This window comes from Marmota flaviventris, chromosome 17 (assembly GCF_047511675.1).
Source record: "Marmota flaviventris isolate mMarFla1 chromosome 17, mMarFla1.hap1, whole genome shotgun sequence".
In the NCBI taxonomy this organism is placed as follows: Eukaryota; Metazoa; Chordata; class Mammalia; order Rodentia; family Sciuridae; genus Marmota; species Marmota flaviventris.
This window is the reverse complement of record NC_092514.1, coordinates 18,674,495-18,695,723: the sequence shown is the minus strand read 5'-3', so window position 1 is coordinate 18,695,723 and position 21,229 is coordinate 18,674,495. Positions and strand designations below refer to the sequence as shown.

Below are 21,229 nucleotides of genomic sequence, written 5' to 3'. Positions count from 1 at the left end.
TGAAGTACAGTTGTCCCCTCTTATCCACAGCTTCCTTTTCTGTGATTTAAGTTATTCACAATCAACCCAGGTGGGAAAATATTGAATGGAAAATTCCAGAAATAAACAATTCGAAAGTTTTAAATTGCATGCTATCTTGAGTAGAGTGATAAAAATCTTGATCCATCCTGCCTGGGATGTGACTCATTCCTTCGTCCAGTGCCTTCCACTCTGTATACACTATCTGCTAGTAATTAATGGTAACTCTTAAATCAACTGTCATAATATTGCAGTGCTTGTATTCAAAGAACCCTTCTTTTATTTAGGAATGACTCAAAACACAAGAGTGAGGATGTTGGCAAGTTCTCCACTTACAGAGAGGAAGAAAAAAAAATCACATACTGATGTTGCCAAGATCTATGGTAAGAATGAATATTTTATTTATGAAATTACCAAGAAAGAAAAAAAATTTGTTCGTTTTTGTAGTCATACCTCCAACTGCAAAGGTAGCGCCCCAGTGTGTAAATATTTAACATATTTTACAATTAAGGGTTTGGTGCATTACTGCAGAGGATAAGAGGGGACAGGAGTTATCAAGTTCTATAAATATTGAAGTTTTGTCCTTCCTTTAAGTCATTCAATTATATTAAGTTTCTACAATATGCTTTGTAGCACATTGTAAAAACAATATCTTTGGAAGATACACAAAAGGAGCCAAAAGACAGGGCCTTTGTCAAACAGTTAGGGAAATAAAATTAACAGGCATGTTGATCTTTAAAAATTAGACTTGTAACTTCTGCTTGTATAATGTTTTAAAATTGCTTTCCCAGAGGTTTTTGTTTGATCTCTAAAATAGCTAAGCCAGGGAGGCTCAGACCATGTAATAAGTCCCATTTCAGAGGGGAATGAAGCTGGCATTGGGCACAGACGTGGGAAAGGCTTTGTCATGAGACAGGACTTAGGCTGGAATTTAATGTGTCTGTCCTGAGGGAGAAGGATAGGTGGGGGTTCCTGACTCCTTGTCTTGATCATTGCTTCAAAATGGATATTCTTTATCCGTATGTGGAAGACTGAAACTAGACCCTTATCTCTCACCCTGTACAAAAATCAATTCAAGATACATCAGAGACCTGAATATAAGACCCAAAACTCTGTAGCTACTAGAAGAAAACAACAGAAAGACTTCAAAACATTGGTACAGCCAATGATTTTCTGGAATGGGATTTAATAGCTCAGAAAACAAAAACAAACACAGACAAATGAGATCCTATCAAATTAAAAAGCTTTTGCATAGCAAAGGAAATAATCAACAGAATGAAGAGACAATCCACAGAATGAGAGAAAATATTGACCAACTATGTATATGGCAGTGAGTTAATATCCAGAATATACAGAGAACTAAAACAAATTAACAATAAAAAACATGTAATACAATTTTTTAAAAATGGGCACATGATCTGAATAGACACTTTTCAAAAGAACAAATATACATGGCCAACAAATACGTGGTAAAAAAAAATGCTCAACTTCATTAGCCATCAGGGAAATAGAAATCAAAAGTACAATAAGCTACCATCCTGTTGGAATGGCTTCCTTCAAAATGAAAACGAACAATAATCAATAATACATCTGATGAAGTTGTGGGGGAAAAAAAGGAACTCTGATACACAGTTGGTAGAAATGAAAATTAGCACAGTCATTGTGGAGAATAATGTGGAGGTGCCTCAAAAAAACTACCATAGTATCCAGCTTTTCTAGTTCTGGTACATAGCCAAAGAAAAGGAAATTAGTATACCTGCCAGTCCTTGTTTATTACACTATTCACAATAGCTAAGATAGGGCATCAGCCTGGTGCCCATCAATAGTTGAATGGAAAGGAGAATGGAATTCTGTGTTTTGCAGCAAAATTGATAGAAGTGGAGGATATTATGTTGACTGAAATAAAGCAGATGCAGGAAGGCAAGTACTGTGTTTTCTCTCTCATATGTTGAAACTAAATAAAGTTGACCTGAAAGTGTAATAGTGATTATTAGAGATTGGGAAGTGTGTGTGTGGGTGGGAAGAATAAAGGAGGTTGAGCTTTATCAGAGCATGCTGTGTGCACGTATGGAAATATCACAATGAATGCCATTAATATGCACAATTAATATGTGTTAATAAAAATTTAAAAAGAATGTCCTTTTTAAAAAAAATTTTTCATTCTAATTTGTTGAATATGACAGTAGAATGTATTACAATTCATATTACACATATACAGCACAATTTTTCATATCTCCTGTTGTATACAAAGTATATTCACACCATTCGTATCTTCATACATGTACTTAGGGTAATGATGTCCATTTCATTCCTGTTAGAGTCTGTAAACAAGTCTGGATGGCGCCTGGCATTTTGCCAGAGGGAGTGGTTTATGAAGTAACGCCAGCGAGCCATTAAGTGTGGAGATTCCTTATTGGTTGACTACTGTATCGAGTTTATGTTAATTAAGATAAACTGTGTGGAATGTATATATACCGCTCTGGTCCTACAATAAACGGCTCCCACTCCTGCTGTATCAATGTACACAAGCTGTTCGTCACCCTCCGGTTATTTTGCTGCAGCCAGACTGCGGCACATTCCATCATCTTTTCTACCCCCATGCCACCCCTTTGCCCTATCTAGAGTTCATCTAATCCTCCCATGGCCCCCTTCCCAACTCCACTGTGAATCAGCCTCCTTATTCCAGAGAAAACATTTGGCATTTGGTTTTTAGGGAGTAGCTAACTTCATTTAGCATTATATTATCCAACTCCATCCATTTACCTGCAAATGCCATGATATTATTCTCTTTTATCACTGAGTAATATTCCATTTTGTGTATATATATCACAGTTTCTTCATCCATTCATCTACTGAAGGGCATCTAGTTTGGTTCCATAGTTTAGCTAAAATTATGAAATGTGCTGCAATAAGCATTGATGTGGCTGTGTCCCTGTAGCATGCTGTTTTTAAGTCCTTTGGGTATAAACCGAGGAGTGGGATAGCTGGGTCAAATGGTGGTTCCATTCCCAGTTTTCTAAGGACTCTCCATACTGCTTTTCATATTGTCTGCACCATTTTGCAGTCCTAGCAGCAATGTATGAGTGTACCTTTTCCCCACATCCTCACCAACACTTATTTTTGTTTATATTCTTAATAGCTGCCATTTTGACTCGAGTGAGATGAAATCTTAGAGTAGTTTTGATTTGCATTTCTCTAATTGCTAGAGATGTTGAACATTTTTTCATATATTTGTTGATTGAAATACTGTCATTTTTTTTTCAAACATGGAAAGAGACTAAAATGAATGAGTTTTCAAGAGGAAGTGGAATTTTTTTATAGGGTTATTAATGGAAAATTATTTGCACTAAAAATAAAATTTTCTTTCTCAATTAAATTTTCATTAAAAATAATAAGTAAAAGTCATATTTTCATGCCCACTGCCCTTCCACACATGCCCCAAATAATCACACTGAAAGTTGACTAGATATTTATGGACTAAAAACACAGTATAATAACTAGGAAATGGAATCCTAGAATTTAAGAGTTTTTTTTTTTTTTTCAAAGATCTTTATTAATCTTGTATAAAAATAAGTCCCAAAGAGAGTCCTTAGGGGTGGAGTTCCATGAGGGAGGGCAAGGTGCACTTTAAAAGTTGCAGGCCAGGCTCCTGCACAGGCTAAGCAGGGCTATTTGGTGGTGGTGGTAGGGTGGGTGGTGGGGTGCTGCAAGCAGCATTTGGGGATTGAAACCCGGACTCTGCCCTCTGCTGCAGGAGGAAGCTGATGGGAGGAGGAGGGGCTGCCCAGAGCACCACCTTCCTTGTGCCTCATCCCCTACAGAATCTACCTATGGAAATAGGCTACAGTGAGAGGTCTGAGGTGACCTGCAGTGGGGTGTCCTGGAAGGTGCCAATGTCTGTGTCTGTACGGATGTAGGACTGGTCCCACAGATCTGTAATCATGTCTACAGTGACCTCATCATGGTCACTCACATAGATGAGTGATTCTTTCCATTGCTTCCATTTCAGCTCAGAGGTGAGGTCTATCTGTTGTCGCCAGGCCTTGGGTGGAGACTTGGGTACAGGGACTCCCCCTGCCTGAGGTGTCCACATGTCCTCCTGAGCAGCTGCTTCTTTCTTCTATGGTTCCACCTCTTGCTTAGCTTTCTTGTAGGCCTTGGTGAAACAGCTAAAGGGGGAAAAGAACATGGCGGGTGGGGGGTGTGGTCTTGGGGTTTTCTGGGAAGTACTCCATCACAGACTCACAGGCCTCCTGAGCAGTCTTGCTGTCTGCCAGCAACTTGTCCGTGGTGGGAGAGTTCGCCCCCAGGAGCAACTTGAGCACCAGGTGGTCATCCTGCCATACAAACTCCTGCTGGGTCAACTCCAGGCCTGACTGCAGGAAGCACACATCCCTGCCCCCCAAGCTTTCCAAGGACACTGAGCCTTTCTTGTTCAGGAAGTGCAAGTCACTGTGGACGCCTGTGAGCTCTGGGTACTTCTCAGCCATGACCTTCACCGGGCAGTTCAGCAGCGTCTGCTTGAGGTCAGTGGACTTCATCTCCAACAGCACATCCAGACGCTGGAGCCAGACATTGTAAGCTGCCTCATGCTTGCTTCTGTACATGTAGTTGTCCAAGGCCAGGACGACATCCAGGATCTGGCAGTTTGTCAGAGACTTGATGGACATTGAGGCTGCAATGATGGCATTCAGTTGTGGCATGAGCAGCTGGGACATATCCGGGAGGTGACACAGGAAGGTGAGTATGGCCATGCTCTCTGGTGTGACAGCATGCGGTTGAAGTGCAGCATGAAGCAGTCTTCTTTAGATAGCTTCTCCATGGGATGATGCTCTGGCTCAAAGCAGGCAACCGGGTTGTCTGTGCTCATATTCTGTGGGCAGGAAGTGGGTCAAAAGCTCCAAGTCCAGGCGGAGAGCCTGCAGGTCCTAAATTTCAGTGGCCTGGCAGGTGTGGTCCCAGGCTGCCCTTGCACAGAGTGATAGCCAGGTTTTTGGTCCTGTTGGCTTCAATGAGTGTTGCTACTGGGTGCTTTGTGGGCTGTCTTGCCCTTGAGAACACTGAGGTCCAGACTGGGGCCTTGGGACTTGGTCTTGAACTGTTCCCTGAAGTCACTCATGTTCAGCTCCTGAAACACTTTCTCATGATTGAGCTCTGTGAGTGTGGTGCCTGTAATCTGGCTGGGTTTCAGGGCCACCCAGTTCAAGAATGGCATCTGGAACTCGGTCTGGATGGGTTTCTTGGCCTTTACTCCTAGTCTGGTCTTTGGTCTGGGCCTTCTAAGGACATCAGGAGATCAGGATGTAGTGGGGGTGAGGATGGACGTGTAGGTCTCCTGGCAATGGGGACTTGGCCCGGGGCTCTGACTTTAGGAATTTTCGTAAATTCTCTTTTATTAAAGTATCTTTAGTAAATAAGACAGGTCTTTTTTAACTGATTAAAAAGGATTTTTGTTTTTAAAAAGCAATACATTCCTATTGCAAAAGCTACAGATAATATGAAATAGTAAAAAAGGAAGTAATGATCATCTCCCATGAAGAACTTCTATTTCCAGTAATGGTTCATGAAATCATTTGGATCAATTCTCTATCTGTGGACATCTACAAAAGGAAGACAAATGTGGAAACCGTTGGAAAACCAATAAAGTAGTGAAAAATTACTAGCCAAGATCCAGGCATAAAATAGAAATCCCAGAGGTAAGATTGTCATGTGGGGCTGTTTCTCTCTTGGGGGGTATTGCTGATTCTTGGCATTGCTGGTAGATGAGGAGTAAAGAACTTTTAACAGCGTTTCTGGTTAGAGAAACAAAAAATTGGAGTGTAGGGTTTGTTAAGGTGAAAGTATTCATTAATTGGGTTGAGACCACCAATAGTTGCCTTCTAGGAGTAAAGATGAGCCAGAAATAATTCTTTCCTCAGTCTCAAGTCATCTGAGTGGCCCAATCATGACAGAAAGGATTTGAAAAGCATGATTAATAAAGATGACCTACTTGACATATATAGGAAATTGCATCTAACAACTGCTGATTGCACATCTATTTTAAGTTCACGTGGAACATTCACAAACTAAAAAGGAAATTTAAAACATAGGACCACATTTTTAAACTTACAGTGTGAACTTCTTTTGATGTCAATTATGGACTTTATGGTGTTTTTTTTTTTTAAGAAATAAAGGTACAGAATACAGGTAGGGGTAATGTAAAATCAGTCTTCAAGCTGCAGAGAGTCTCTTGTTATTTAAAAGAAAAAATATTTTGTTGTTTGTGTTGGCATAGTGTGAGGATGTTTTAGGTCATTGCATTTGCTAAAGAATTTGCTCACTTGCTGTTGGTTTCTTCTTCATTTATCTCTTTTGGCTGATCTCTCCCAGGAATCTGAGTCCTACCCTAGCCAGAACCTGGTTGGGATTGGAGGGTGGTGGGAGGAAGAGGCTTGGGTTAAGGACATATCCCTCTCAATTTTGGATTTGTCGGCTGACTTTTGATCGCACCTAAGTATGGAAGGTCCTCAGTGCCGCAGTCTGGCTGGGCACAAAATCACGAGCCACCACACAGCTTGTAGATTCAAACAGCAACTCTTTATTCCCGAACTCACACCAGCCGTCTACAATCACGTTCTGGGGAAATCCACGTTCTCTGCCCAAATCCACGTTCTCTGCCCAAATTCACCTCCACTGGGCTTCTATCTCCAAAATATACTGTCTGAATCACGTGAGAACTCAAGGGGAACTCAGGCAGCAGGATACGCCCTATTCCCAGGAGGAATAATCTTAAACCTTAAACCTGGAACCTAAACTGGGAACGCCCTAAACACGATTTATCTTAAAACCGGGAACACCCTAATCTGCCTTGGTCCTTGAGCAAGGTCACCTACATTCAATGTCGCTGCAACATGTCAGCAACATGGGGTACGCTGGCAAGGAGGGGTACGCTGGCAAGGAAATTGTCATACCTACTTGGCTAATGGCTCCCAGCATCTCCCCCCTTCTGATTAATTAAACAACAAGCAATGTGGCTTAAGGACCGTGCCTGGTAGGTTGTCCAATTCAACATATGGTTCTTACCCGTCATCGGAAAACTGACCTTTAGGCGTCAGCCTCCTGTCTTAGGTTGATACCACTGCAATTGAATCATACCCGTCACTGACTACCGGTCCAGCATACAGCCATACTTGTGGATAGGTCTATGCACCAGTGGGGGGGTGAGGTTCTTTGCCTCACCTCTGTTGGCCCCCAAATTTGGCCTTGGTGCCAGTGGGGGAGTGAGGTTAATGTGGCTTATGGACCGTGCCTGGTAGGTTGTCCAATTCAACATATGGTTCTTACCCGTCATCCGAAAACTGACCTTTAGGCGTCAGCCTCCTGTCTTAGGTTGATACCACTGCAATTGGATCATACCCGTCACTGACTACCGGTCCAGCATAAGCCATTGGCCCCCAAATTTTAGACCATCACTAGCAGAAGGGAGGAGGATACAGAAATGCCACGACACCAAGCCAATTGACGGCTCCTTGGGAAAAAATTGCATCACTGGTGACACCATCAGCAAAGATATGTCAGCACTACCACAATTAACATGGGGTGCGCTGGCAAGGAAATAAAAATTGCATCACTAGTGACACCATCAGCAAAGATATGCCAGCATTAACACAATTCGCTGCACCAAACGATAGTTACATAGTCCAGGCAAGTTCTGCAAGCAGTTCAAAGCAGAGGAATCTATCAATATGTCCATTTCCTCCCAAAATCCGTTTCCTCCCAAAGTAAGTTGACTCTTTGATTGAGCATTACTTGTTGAGTTCTTCACCGGCACTGGGATGGAGATAGGAATTCTGGCAATGATGCTAAAGAGACATTATCCTGAAAAGAATTATTAAATATAATGAAAAGGAAAGGTGAAAGTAAACAAACAGATCTGTTAACCTACTTTAAAAACAATCCTTAACAGCCTTTTACCTAATTTAAACTAGTAAACAAACAGATCTGTTAACCACCTTTAAAAACAATCCTTAACAGCTGTTTACCTAATTTAAATTAAACCATTTAAATCACGTGAATAAAAATAATAATAATTCGGATCCATTTTTTCATGAGCGCTCCTCATATAAGAAATATGGACATACGCACATACAGACATACAACACAAAACACAAGAGTGTACACAAACGTACAACACATAAGAAAATAGTAAAGGCCTTGTAGCTTTACCTGGGTGAAATCTCCATTGCAATGTTTAAAAACTCCACAGTCAAAAAATAAAACTGATCAGAAAAACATTAACCTAGGTTTGTATGAGCTCAAAAAATAAAAATAGAACCTTATGATGTGGAAAAATGCAATAATAAAATAGCTATTGAAAAAAGCATCCTGGTTAATCACTGTCGCAGATGTAAGAATGGCCAAGCTGGAGTTCTGGATATCAGCTGTTATGGGTTTGAGTCAAATCATCTTCTTTTCAATCTGTAGAGACTGTTTTAGTTAATCTTTCTGGAATCCAAATGGGCTGCTGTTCTCCCTGTGGAAAAACACAAACAGACCCCCGACTCCAGACAATCACTGGGTCAGGACCTTTCCATTGTCCTGTTAGAATATCTTTCCAAAGTACTTTAGGCTTATGTACATTTTTTGGATACATATGCCTTTCCGCAGCACTAAGTCCTGATGAATCCAAATTTAAAAAGTTTAGAGTAAAAAGCGTTATTTTAAGTTTATCTTTGGGGGATATATACCCCTTTCCAATTCCCTCTTTTTGCTTTAATAAGTATGTTTTAATAGTTTGATGAGCTCTTTCAACTATGCCTTGTCCCTGTGGATTGTATGGGATTCCTGTTATATGAGTAATACCAAATGATGAGCAAAATTGTTTAAAAGAGGTAGAGGTATAGCCAGGACCCTTATCGGTTTTTAACTGTTTAGGAACGCCCACAGTGGCAAAATTTTGTAAGCAATGAGCTATAACATCTTTAGTTTTTTCTCCGGCATGAAGGGAGCCCATCAAAAATCCAGAAGAAGTATCGACTGTAACATGTAAATATTTTAATTTTCCAAATTCTGGCAAGTGTGTGACGTCCATCTGCCAAATATGGTTAGGTATCAGTCCTCTAGGATTGACTCCAAGATTAACTTGTGGTAAAAATGTCACACAATTTTGACATTGTTTTATTATATGTCTGGCTTGTTCCTTAGTTATTTTAAAACGCTTTTGTAAAGTATTAGCATTAACATGAAACCTTTTATGAAAATTTGTAGCTTCTTCAAATGTAGAGAAAATATGTATGTCATGTGTAGTTTTATCTGCTAAATCATTGCCTAAACTAAGGGCTCCAGGCAATCCTGTATGTGCCCTAATATGTCCTATAAAGAATGGATCTTTTCTGTCCCAGATTAGACTTTGTATAGTGGAAAACAAAGAGAAAACAGTAGAAGAAGGGGAAATCCTACCAGCATCTTCAAGAGATACTATAGCATTAACTACATACTGACTATCAGAAAATAAATTAAATACAGAATCTTTAAACATCAAAAAAGCTTGTAAAACTGCATTAAGCTCTACCTTTTGAGCTGATTGTTTGGGTACTAAAAATGTAAAAGTTTGATCAGGGGTAACTACTGCTGCTGTACCATTATTTGACCCATCAGTGAAAATATTTGGAGCATTCATGATAGGTGTTTTTCTTGTCATTTTAGGAAAAACTACAGGATGCTTAGACCAAAAAGACAACAAAGGATTAGATGGTAAATGATTATCAAATGAAACATTAGACTTACACATGATTATTGCCCAAGTATTTAACTCATTAGCTAACTCATCAATTTGATCCATAGTATATGGAGTAATAATTTTATTGGGAGAAATTCCAAACACTCCCTTCGCTGCTTTTATTCCTTTGAGTATTAATTGTCCTACAGCCTCAGGATACCTAGTAAGAATAGTGTTAGGAGAATAAGATAAATGTATCCATAATAATGGACCTTCTTGCCAAAATACTCCTGTAGGAATATTTTTTGTTGGTAGTACAATAAATAATAAAGGCAAACTTATATCAATTCTATCCAAATGCATATTTTCCATATATGTTTCAATAATTTTTAATGCCTTTCTTGCTTTAGGAGTTAACATGCGGGGTGAATTTGGATCTGATGGACCTTTTAGGATATCAAATAAAGGTCCCAACTCTCCTGTTGGTATACCTAGATAAGGCCTTATCCAATTTATGTCTCCCAATAACTTTTGAAAGTCGTTAAGTGATTTGAGTTGATCTACTCGTATTTGAATTTTTGGTGGACGGACCATGGTTGAGGATAATAGAACTCCTAAATAATTAATTGGAAAATTTAATTGTACTTTATCTATTGCTATCTCTAGATTATAATTTTTTAATAAGTTTGTAAGTGTGGCATAACATTCCAGCAATATGTTTTTATCTTTATGTGCCAATAATACATCATCCATATAGTGAAATATTTGTAGTTCAGGATTTTGATTTCTAAGTGGCTGGATTGCTTTGTTAACATATATTTGACACATAGTTGGACTGTTAGCCATCCCTTGAGGGAGTACTTTCCATTCATATCTCTGATCAGGACCTTCATGATTTAATGCAGGGATAGTAAATGCAAAACATGGACTATCCTTGGGATGAATTGGAATTGAAAAAAAACAATCTTTAATATCTATAGCTAAAACATGCCAAGTTTTTGGCAAAGCAGACAATTGAGGAATCCCTGATTGAGCAGGTCCCATAATAACCATCTCATTATTAATGGCTCTTAAATCTTGCAATAATCTCCATTTACCAGACTTCTTTTTGATGACAAAAATGGGAGTATTATGGGGAGATATGGAAGGTTGTATATGTCCTTCCGCTAATTGTTGTTTGACCAGATCATGGGCTACTTGTGTCTTTTCTTTAGTCAGGGGCCACTGAGGAACCCACACTGGTCTTTCTGATTTCCAAGTAATTTTGATTGTCTCAGTGGCCCTTTCTGAAAATCCAACCCATGTCTGTCTATTCCTTGATCTATTTGTACTGGTGCTGCTATACCTTGCCCTTGTTTTCCTAATCTTTTTTCTTTCCTAAAGCCTTGTCTAGCCCTAGTGGGCGCATTAGGATTGATGTTATTTGTTAACGTCAAACCTAATTGATCTAGGACATCTCGTCCCCATAAATTTATAGGAAGATGATCCAATACATATGGCTGTATAGTTCCTTCACATCCTTCAGGATCCTTCCAATCTAATATCATAGAACTTCTATGGGGATTAGTCGCCACTCCTAGGCCTCGAAGCGTTTGAGTGGCTTGTTGTAATGGCCAATGTTTTGGCCATTGTTGACGAGATATGATGCTAAGGTCAGCTCCTGTGTCCAGTAGCCCATTAAACTCATGACCTTGAATATTTAGTTTTAGCATTGGGCGAGAATCTAAATTTAAAGACAACATAGCCCAATCTACACCTGTGGAGCCTAATCCCCTGGAACCTCTTTCTACACTATGACTAGGAAATTTATTATGTAGGCTGGGTATTATTAACAACTGTGCTATTCTATCTCCAGGTGAAATTACTGATATACCTCTTGGAGAACTAGCTATAATTTTTATTTCACCTACATAATCGGGATCAATTACCCCAGGACTTATCATAAGTCCTTTTAATGTAGATGAACTACGTCCCAGTAATAAGCCTACTGTTCCTTGGGGAAGAGGTCCTTTTACTCCTGTGGGAATGATTTGAACTCCCATCTCTGGAGTTAATACTGCTCTGGCAGAGGCGCAGATGTCCAACCCTGCGCTCCCTCGGGTTTGTCTGATGAGGGATTTAATGGACAATGTGTCCTGGGCACTACCCTGATGGTGTTGCTGGGATCCTCCACTGCCCCGTATATTTGTGGTTGTGGGCCCCGGAGCATTGGGCCCCCCTGTCCGTTTTTTGGCAATGGAGCCTGATGCCTTTCTCCACGATATCTTGGATAAATACCTGGTCTTTGTCCGTTTTTTGATAAGGGAGTACCTTCTATGGTGGTTTGAGAACGGCATTCATTAGCCCAATGTCTCCCTCTACGGCATCGTGGGCAAATACCCGGTATTCTATTCCTTTGATACCTACTTTTGTTAAACCCTCCTCCTATGGGGCAATTCCTTTTAAAATGTCCTGTTTGTTCACAATCATAGCATGTTTTTGGCCTGGCATCTAAAGCCTGTTGTACTGCAGCTGCCAAGACTTGCCCTTGTTCATTAATATCTCTACATAATTTAATATATGTGTTTAAATCTTCATGTCTCCATGGTCTAATAACCTCTCTGCAGCAACGATTTGCTTGGTCATAAGCCAGTTGTTTTATTAATGGCATTGCTTGTTCTGTATCCCCAAAAATTTTGGCAGCCGTTTGAATTAGCCTATCTACAAAGTCAGCATAAGGTTCATTAGCTCTCTGTATTACCTTAGATAGCTGACCTTGTAAATCTCCATGTCCTTGTAAAGTCTTCCATGCCCTAACTGCGTCTGCAGCAATTTGTGCATATATAGCAGGATCATATTCAATTTGTTGCCGTTGACCCTCATAAGGTCCTTTTCCTAACAACATATCTAGATTTCTTTGAGGGTAACCGGCTGCTGCATTTCGCCTAGCTGTCTCCGTGCAAAATTCCTCATTGGCAACCTTCCATAACAAATATTGTCCTCCATTTAGTACAGATTTACACATGCTAGCCCAATCTGCTGGCGTCATGTCCAAGTTAGTAATGGACTCAACCATGCTTACCGTGAAGGGAGCTTGGGGACCATAGGTTGTTACAGCCTCCTTTAACTGCTTCACTGTTTTAAAATCTAATGCACGGTGAATTCGCTGCCCTCCTGCCTGTTCAAGTACAGGGCATGCTAATCTTTGAGGTCCTGTCTCAGGATCCCATTTATCAACTACGGGGTTTGAGGGCCACTCAGCTGTCTCCATCGGTGGGGCTGTTGGTTGAATTACGCCCTCTTGTGATAAAACGGAGTTAGTAACAGCCTCCTGTTGTGGCCTTTTTCCTAACAACCCCTTTTCCTTTAAATTTTCTTCCTCTGTCTGACTAGCTCGAGAGACCTTCTCTTTTGCTTGATCTAAAATGTCTTTCTCCATGGTCTGAACCTCTAACAATTTACTTAACATCTTTTCGGTTTGTTTTTTACTAATTTCTAATCTACTATAAAGATAACGCAACCCAATAAGATAGCACAAAACAAAGCCGAAACTGAATGAAACAAAAACGGAATAAAAAATCATTGTATCAATTTTCTCTTCCTCAGGGCCGACAAACTTCAAACCTTTAGTCAACCATTTTTTCCAGTTTGCCTGAGAAATTTCTAGGGACAGGCAACTTGAAATAAAAACAAAATAAATCAAAACAATAACACATTGTTTTTTGAATTGGTGACCCATTCTTTCTCTCTTCCTCAAGGGTGAGAAATTTCACTTACCTCTAAGCTTCAGAAGTTCCCCGCACGGGCCGCCAAATGCCGCAGTCTGGCTGGGCACAAAATCACGAGCCACCACACAGCTTGTAGATTCAAACAGCAACTCTTTATTCCCGAACTCACACCAGCCGTCTACAATCACGTTCTGGGGAAATCCACGTTCTCTGCCCAAATCCACGTTCTCTGCCCAAATTCACCTCCACTGGGCTTCTATCTCCAAAATATACTGTCTGAATCACGTGAGAACTCAAGGGGAACTCAGGCAGCAGGATACGCCCTATTCCCAGGAGGAATAATCTTAAACCTTAAACCTGGAACCTAAACTGGGAACGCCCTAAACACGATTTATCTTAAAACCGGGAACACCCTAATCTGCCTTGGTCCTTGAGCAAGGTCACCTACATTCAATGTCGCTGCAACATGTCAGCAACATGGGGTACGCTGGCAAGGAGGGGTACGCTGGCAAGGAAATTGTCATACCTACTTGGCTAATGGCTCCCAGCACCTCAGCTTACATTAATTTGACTTAATTTTTTTTAAACTTTATGATGGTGCAAAACTGATACACCTTCAGGATAAACATACTTCAGATTTTGAATTTTGATCTCTTTTGGGGGCTAGAGAAATGCAAAAAAATATTCTCTCACAGTGTTGGCAGCTGCGGTGAGCTGAAGATTCCAATCAGCCGTGCAATAACTAGAATAAATGATGGGTACCCTACAGTGTACTGTGTTGCTAAGAGAGGAGGGTCAGCTAGGGGTTTAAGATGCATTCTTGACCTATGATATTTTCAACTTATAGTAGGTGTATTAGGTTGTGGCCCCATTGTAAGTACAGATGCATTTGTAGTAGGCACAGAGAAGAAAGTAACCATGATTTTTGGAACTTAATTATTTAAAATCAATTCCTTTATTGGAGTAATATATGCATGTCATTCAAATAGTAAAATGTTTAGAGGGCTTATAAATGAAAAAAATAATTGTACCCTGTTCCATATTTTGTGCTATGAAGTTCCTTTTCCTAGAGGCATTAACTTAGAACTTTTAAAGCTATTTCTATTGGTAGCTATAAATAATATGCTTATACTGAAGTATATAATATTTTTTAAAAATGCGGACCTTGTATTTTGATGTTGGGCTATGATGGTGCGGATTCATCTCATCCATATCGTCACCCACATTCTTACCTTTGCTTTCTTATTCCCCCAATTTTAATATCCTCTCTTTTCTCCTCTATTCTTTACACTTATATTTGCATATTTATTTATTGTTCCACCAATAATAGCATCTTGTAACTCTTCTCTGATTAAGATATTCTTAAGGACATCACTTTGGGACATAATATCCCAACAATTTTATGTTGGAGCATGAATTTATTTACATTACATTTGATTACTGATTTGTCTTTATTGAAAATCATGTTTCCTTAGAAATTTGAAGGTATCTCATAATAATTTTCTAACTTCTCATGGTGTTGATAAGCAATTTACTTTCAATCTTCTTCTCATTCTTGGTAGAGAAACTATTTTCTTTCTTTTAGGATTTTGAATGTTTACTTTAAGTCTTTTAAAATCATAAAGTAGGAAGGCATGGCTATTAAAGTCCAGGACATTTTTCAGTCTTGAATATCATGCCAGTCACCTCTGAAAAATATACTTCCACTATTTCTTTCATAATCTCAGTTCCTCTGCTTTCTTTTTCAAAAATCTAATTAACAGGATGTCAAACTTCATAGATGTATCCAACAGGTCTAATCTTTTGTATTTTTAATCTCTTAGTGTTTCAGTCTTAATTTTCTTTATAATTTATTGGACTTTATTTCCAAATTTTCTTTGGAAGTTTTAATCTTGGTTCTTATTTTTAAAGCTTATTGTTAATGAACTTTTGTTAACATATTAATACCCATATAAAAGAAAGAGTTGAGTGGTATTTATTTTTTTAATTAATCAATTTATTTATTTGTTCTAATTTGTTATACATGACTACAGAATGCATTTCAGTTTGTAGTACACAAATGGAACATAATTTTTCATGTCTCTGATTGTACATAAAGTAGAGTCACACCATTCTTGTCTTTATACATGTACTTAGGGTAATGATATCCATTGCATCATTCTTCCTACCTCCATGCCCCCTTCCCTCCCCTCTCTCCCCTTTGCCCTATCCAAAGTTATTCCATTCCTCCCATGCTTCCCCCCACACCTCTATTATGGATCAGAATCCATTTTTCAGAGAACACATTCAGCCTTTGTTTTTTTTTTTTTTGGGGGGGGGGTGGATTGGCTTATTCACTTAGCATTATATTCTCCAACTCCATCCATTTACCTGAAAATGCCATGATTTTATTCTCTTTTAATGTTGAGTAATATTCCATTGTGTATATATACCACAATTTTTTTATCCATTCATCTATAGAAGGACATCTAGGTTGGTTCCACGATTTAGCTATTGTGAATTGTACTGCAATAAACACTGATGTGGCTGTGTCCCTGTAGTATGCTGTTTTTAAGTCCTTTGGGTATAGACCAAGGAGTGGGACAGCTGGGTCAAATGGTGGTTCCATTCCAAGTTTTCTAAGGAATCTCCATTCTGCTTTTCATATTGGTTGCACCATTTTGCAGTCCCACCAGCAGTATATGAGTGTGCCTTTTCCCCCTACATCCTGGCCAACATTTACTGTTGCTTGTATTCTTAATAATTGCCATTCTGACTAGAGTGAGGTGAAATCTTAGAGTAGTTTTGATTTGCATTTCTCTAATTGCTAGAGATGTTGAACATTTTTTCATATATTTGATCGATTGTATATCTTCTCCTGAGAAGTGTTTATTCAGTTCCTTGGCCCATTTATTGATTGGATTATTTGTTTTCTTGGTGTTAAGATTTTTTGAGTTCTTTATGTATCCTAGAGATTAGTGTTCTATCTGATGTGTTTGTGGTAAAAATTTGCTGCCATTCTGTAGGCTCTATTCACTTCACTTATTTTTTCTTTTGCTGAGAAGAAGCTTTTCATCCCATTTATTGGTACTTGAATTTAATTCTTGAGATATAGGAGTCTTATTAAGGAAGTCAGAGCCTAATCCAAAATGATGTAGATTTGGGCATACATATTCTTCTATTAGGTGTAGGGTCTCTGATCTAATTTATAGGCCCTTGCTCCACTTTGAGTTGAGTTTCGTGCATGATGAGAGACAGATACTAATTTCATTTTGCTGCATGTGGATTTCCAGTTTTCCCAGCACCATTTGTTGATGATGCTATCTTTTCTCCAATATATGTTTTTGGCACCTTTGTTTAATATAAGGTATCTGTAATTATGTGAGTTTGTTTCTATGTCCTCTATTCTATATCATTGGTCTCCAAGTCTATTTTAGTGCCAATACTATGCTGGTTTTGTTACTATAGCTCTGTAGTATAGTTTCAGGTCTGGTATAGTGATGCCACCTGCTTCACTCTTCCTGCTAAGGATTGCTTTAGCTATTCTGGGTCTCTTATTTTTCCAGATGAATTTCATGACTGTTTTTTCTATTTCTATGAGGAATATCATTAGTATTTTGATAGGAATTGCATTAAATCTGTATAGTGCTTTTGGTAGTATGATCACTTAGACAATATTAATTCTGCCTATCCAAGAACAAGAGAGATCTTCCCATCTTCTAAGTTCTTCTTTAATTTCTTTCTTTAGTGTTCTGTAGTTTTCATTGTGCAGGTCTTTCACTTCTTTTGTTGATTCCTTAGTATTTTTTTTTTTTTTTGAGGCTATTGTAAATGGGGTAGTTTCCCTCGTTTCTCTTTCAGAGGATTTGTCACTGATATTCAGAAATGCATTTGATTTATGGGTGTGGAATTTATATCCTGCTACTTTGCTGAATTTATTTATTTGTTCTAGAAGTGGATTTTTTTTTGCATCTTCTATGTATAGAATCATATCATTGGCAAAGAGTGCTAATTTGAGTTCTTCTTTTCCTATCCATATCCCTTTACTTTCTTTCGTCTAATTGTACTTGCTAGTGTTTCAAGAACTATGTTGAATAGATGTAGTGAAAGAGGGCATCCCTGTCTTGTTTCAGTTTTTAGAAGGAATGTTTTCAATTTTTCTCCATTTAGAATGATGTTGGCCAGGGCTTAGCATAGGTAGCTTTTACAATGTTGAGATATATTCCTGTTATTCCTAGTTTTTCTAGTGTTTTAAGCATGAAGCGGTGCTGTATTTTCTCGAATGCTTTTTCTGCATCTATTGAGATGATCATCTGATTCTTATGTTTAAGTCTATCGATGTGATGAATTACATTTATTGATTTCCATATGTTGAACCAAACTTGCATCCCTGGGATGAACCCCATTTGATTACGGTGTACTATCTTTTTGATATGTTTTTGTATTTGATTTGCCAGAATTTTATTGAGAATTATTGCATCTATGTTCATTAGAGGTATTGGTCTGAAGTTTTCTTTCTTTAATGTGCCTTTGCCTGGTTTTGGAATCAGGATGATATTGGCCTCATAGAATGAGTTTGGAAGTGTTCCCTCTTTTTCTATTTCATGAAATAATTTGAGGAGTATTGGTATTTTGGATGTGAGGTGTCCAGCATAAGTTTTTATTAATGCCAGAATATTCGGAGGTCAGAGAAGTAGATTGTGAGAGTTAAAACCCAATGAATTCATCCTAGTTTGAGTGAACTGACTGGTTAGTAATGGTAGGTGGTGGGACATGCTTGGAGGAGGTGAGTCACTGGGAGTTGGTCCAGTTCCTCCTGTGGCCCTTTCTTGTCTCAGTTTTCTGACCCCCATCTATTGATATATTTCCTCCACTGGGCCCTCCCCCCATGATGTACTACTGCACTGAGGACCCAGAGCAAGGGAGCCAGTTACCTATGACCTCTGAAAATGTGTGTGTGCCTGTGTTTGGCTTTAATGTGAGTGAGTCCTGAAACTTTGCATTGACAGTTGGCTTACTTAGGTAAAAACATAAATTAGAAATCCATAAATGAGTAATATTGGCCCCATTGCTGCTGACCCTGAATGTCTCTAACTCCTCCTCTTTGCCTTGGCAGATGGAAAGCCAGGAGCCTGGCACTGTAAAGAGCTCTCCAGTCTCAGCATTGCAGTCAGAGGAGCGGGATATGCCTTCAGACAAAGAAAGCACCTCCTGCCTGAATTTCCGGGGCTTCTTCCACTGGCTCAGGAAGAGAGTAGTGTCCTCCCTGCCAGGGAGAAAGTGCCATGAGAAGGCCAAGAAAGTCCCATCCTGCTGGCACTAAAGAGAAGACATTTGGTTGGAGGCCACAGAATCCTACCTCAAGGATCCCTCTAGTTAGGAACCCTATGCACCCAGAATTTTAATTGATTCCTGAGCCCATGTTGTAACGTTAGCATAGTTTTGTGTTTTCCTAATAAAGTTCTTGTTTTCCATGTCTTCCTCCTCTTCCGTCATAACATCTGGGCCCAGGTTGAAAGTAGGTATGTTGACCAGAAGACTGAGGTTGACTCTGAGGACATCACAGGGAGTATTCTGCCTCCTAAACAAAGGCCTTCATTTCTCTCTCCCTAGGCCCCTTCTTACTGTATTTACCTCTATTTATCAATTATTTTATGCATTTTAACCTCTTTTACCATTAACTCCTATCTGCAGTGTCAGAGGCAGCAGGACCCCTGTGACTTCCACTTAGCTGGGGATTCATGCCTATAATCCCAGCAGCTCCAGAGGCTGAGGCAGGAGGATCATAAGTTTAAAGACAGCCTAGTAAGTAATGAATCAAATATGGCAAACTGTCAAGGCCTGACAAACTTCGTTGTAACACATGGTTGGTTGTTTTATCCTTTTTCCTACTTTAATGTGTTTGTCTTTGACCTTTTCATCTTGGCCTCAGTGTACACTTCCAGAGAAGGTGCAAGCATACTGAAGGGCATCCATATGTCCCTCAGCCCACTGCTCCAAGGGTGACATCTTACACGGCTACCACAGTGAGCAGACCATGGTGGGAACTTTGGTGCTGTACCATTGACTAGCACAGAGAGAGCCCTGGAGCTGCCCCAGTTCTTCCACTAAGGTCCTTTTCCTATTCTTTCTTTCTTTGTTTAGGTACTGGGTGTTGAACCCAGAGGCACTTCTCCAGTGAGCAACACGCCCAGCTTTTTTCATGTTTTATTTAGAGACAGTCTCACGGAGATGCTTAGGGCCTTGCTAAGATGGCAAGGCTGGCTTCGAAATCACAATCCTCCTGCCTCAGCCTCCCAAGCCATTGAGATTCCAGGTTTGCACCACCCTACCTGGCTTAGTGGAGCAAATATTAATCTCATCCAGAAGTCTTATTTATTTATTTTTAACAGGACAGTACAGATTTATTGAAGGTACAGATAGTACTGTTAGGTAGAGTAGAGCCTTTTGAGCATCTTCCAGAACATCATGATCAATCCCATGAACTCCTGTTAGAAGGATCTCAAAGGAAAAGCCACAAAGTACATTGGCTTCTCCATTTCCCTCTGCTGGATCCTGTACATTGTGGTGAATTCATTTTTCCTCTCTATGTGCTTAGCATATGGAGTAGCAAAAACCTGACATAGATTTTGGGTACTGTACTTCTGCAGGTTGTGACAAAAACCAAATTCATTATATGCAGCATTGTTTGTATTTCCTGAGGTTGTCTTTTCTGTGCTCATGATATGGTCCGGTGGCTCCATGGTTCTCCTTTTTATCCAGGCTCTGCTTTGTCTGCATAAAAAATACAAAGTCCTGCCAGGTGCTGTGGCATGTGCATGAAATCCCAGCAACACAGGAAGCTGAGAGAGGAGCATTCCAAGTTCAAGGCCAGCCTCAACAACTTAGCAAGACTCTGTCTCAAAACTTACTCTATTTTTATTTTTGCTTTATAGAAAAAGGTGCATTCTGTGTGTCTTACTTGCCCAATGAGAGACACATTTAGAAACACACTAATAATGTGGTGTATGCTGGTAATCCCAAGGGCTAGTCAGATTGAGGGTGGATGATCCATGTTCAAGCCCAGCAGTAACTCAGCAAGGTCCTCCTTTCACACCCTCCACAAATGCCCACTCATTTGGAGGCCTGGATATTTCCTCTGGGCCATTCACAGTCCAGAGCTTCCTCCCTTGCTCCAACCAGGAGAGGACACTCAGGTCTGAAGGACATATTCCCAGAAAGACCAGGTTCCTGTAGGTCTCCAGCATCACGTCCCTGTACAAAGCCCTCTGAGCAGGGACCAGGAACTTCCACTCCTCCTGGGAGAATTCTATGGCCACATCCCTGAATGTCAGCGGACCCAGCCTCGCGACGACCGGATCCACTTCCAGGTCTCCTCGTGGACCCAGAAGTCATATTTAAATGTACTTTCCCACGAGGGGCCTGCAGTGTGTGACGAGAACTCAGTCTTCCCTTACCTTTCATGACCTGACAATAATGAGATATTTTGTCACATGTCCCACAGTTGGAGTTGTCTGTCACTTTACCATAACTGCAGTAAGGTGATGCATATGGGCAAGAATCCACAGAGGCTTTGTTGAGCATTCTGTGCATCCTATCACACGTTCAGAATGCCTCTTTTTATACTTTTAAATTACATTATAATTAAAAAAAAATGGAAGCTAGGTGCTGTGATGTGTCCTGTAATCCCAACTACTCTGGTGACTGAAGCAGAAGGATTAGAAGTTCAAAGTCAGCCTGAGCAACATAAAAAGACCCTGTCATAAAATAAAATAAAATATAAAATAAAATAAATAAAATAAAATAATAAAATAATAAAATAAAATAA

At 39.6% G+C, this 21,229-nt stretch overlaps 1 pseudogene; it reads right to left on the bottom strand.

Moving 5' to 3' along the window:
• Positions 1-3,859: 3,859 nt before the first annotated feature.
• LOC114108403 (formin-like protein 1 pseudogene) lies at positions 3,860-20,144 on the bottom strand (annotated as a pseudogene).
• Between the last annotated feature and the right edge of the window lie 1,085 nt (positions 20,145-21,229).